Below are 2,049 nucleotides of genomic sequence, written 5' to 3' on the forward strand. Positions count from 1 at the left end.
CTCCCAGTGCAGCTGGCTCAGCCAGCATTGATGTTGGGTCCATAACACGTGCCCTTTAGTTTTCCTCTTCTGCTTTTTCTTGCCCTCCCTGCTCTTTTCTCCTCATCGCCTGTTCTTGCGAGTTGGGGGAGACACTGTCAGGGGAAGAGGGAGGGGGATGTCCCCATCCTGCAGACCAGGACAGTACTTCTCCTTCTCTTCCTCTTTCTCTATGCTTCAGGCAAGAACCCAGAGGAATTGAGCCTGACTTTTTGAGAAAAGTTTCCCCACCTCAGAAGGCCCCATGAGCTCTTAGCCAACTTACCAGTGAGTTCCAACAGGAGGGGGCTCCTGTGGGGCCTGAGAACAGAGACATCAGGTAAGAGGCAGTCCCCATCAGAAAGCTAGCACTCTCCACCCCACACGTCCTCTTAAAACTCTGGCTGCTTTGTGAACCAAGCTCATCTCTGCTCTTGTTCCCAGGGGCTGTTATTGCAAAGGATTAGCTATTCAGGCTGGTGAGCCAAAGGGGCGGGGGATCCCGGATCCTGACCTGGATTTGAGTGGAAAGAAGGGAGACCTACTCCCCTACGTGCAGCCCAGAACCTGCCACCCGAGCCATACCCACCTTCTGCTCTGCCCCGTCCAGCACAGCCTGGAGAGGCACAGCCCTTTACTCGATGGGAGTGTTGGCTTCCTAGGACGATGGCAGTGAGTTGCAGCCCAGAAGTGACCAGGTGGCATGTCCTGGCAAGAGTTGAAGGTCCCCAGTGTTCCCACAGGTGGTCAGAAAGAGGAAGTTTCTCTCACTTTTCTCCCTGAGGTCTCTATTTACATGATAGTCGTACTCAGACGGCTCACTTCTGAGATTTTCTGAGTTCCATACCTCACTGGCCTCTTTTTGGAGGGTATGGCCTGTGGCTGGGCCCAGAGAGGGTGAGCAGATTTTTTCCTGAGTCACACAGCAAACCTACTGTGGAGACAGATGAAAGTCAAGTGTTTGGGCCCCGAGGACCCGGCCACCTGGCCTGGCATTGCTTGCATTCCCTCATTCCTGTTTCTCTGTCCTTCGGATCCAAGCAGGTTCTGACCTGCTCTGACAGTGATCATGTAAGGTCTGTGTGCATCTGTGAGAGCCGCTGGGGCAGGCACGGTGTTCACAAGCTGTCTTTCCATGAGATATTCAGGTGGATCCATGGCACCCTAGTTGAAGAAGGAACTTGAGCGCCCCAAGGCCTTGGGTTCAAATCTCAGCTCTGCCACTTGACTTAGGCCTGTGAGTTATCTTCTTAGAGCATCAGTTTCTCATCTGTTAAATAGGGGTACTTGATTAGGCTGTCATGAAGAGTAAATGAGCTCATATAGGTAATGTACCTAGGACAGTGCCTGGAAGATGGCTAGTAGGGTTCAGTAATAATAATCAGTAATAGGGTTCAGTAATAATAATCAGTAGCCACTTCACTCCAAATCCTAAAATCCAAATCAGACCAAACCCATCCTTCCCCTTAAGGTGAGAAGCAATTCCACTGTCCCAGGGCGAGGGATCTCTCCTCAGAAACCGAGGCCCACAAATTACAAGGCTATTTGGCTTGTGTGACCCAATTAATGGCCCTCTGTCCCATGGGCCTCTGCGGACACCTCACCTTCGGTGCCCCAGGGGCCACTGGGCTCAGCGAAGCCTGCCCACCTGCGAGGACAGAGGCTTCCCACTGATGAGAGGAAAGTGCGTCAGAGGGAAGCAGCCCAACTGGTTGCTGAGCTGTGGAAAATAATTAAACTGGAGGAGAGAAAAAACACTTCTTTAAAAAATCAGGTTAGGTCTGAATGTTCAGGGTGTGGCCCCCCTGTATAATTAGCCGCTCTGCTGGCTCTGGAGCCGCCTGCTTCTCCCTGGGCCCGTTGTGTCAGGCTGGCGCTGGCTGCCCCTCCTCTCCACTCCTCCCCCACCTCCTCCTCCTCCTCCTCCCTGCTCCCTATAGGTGTGTCTCAGGGCTCTGTGGCTGCCTGTCCCACTCCCTGCTGAGACGCCCGCCTGAGAGGTCACCCACCCCGCAGTCCCAGGGAGCCCGA

Source organism: Diceros bicornis, chromosome 7, assembly GCF_020826845.1.
Source record: "Diceros bicornis minor isolate mBicDic1 chromosome 7, mDicBic1.mat.cur, whole genome shotgun sequence".
Taxonomy (NCBI): Eukaryota; Metazoa; Chordata; class Mammalia; order Perissodactyla; family Rhinocerotidae; genus Diceros; species Diceros bicornis.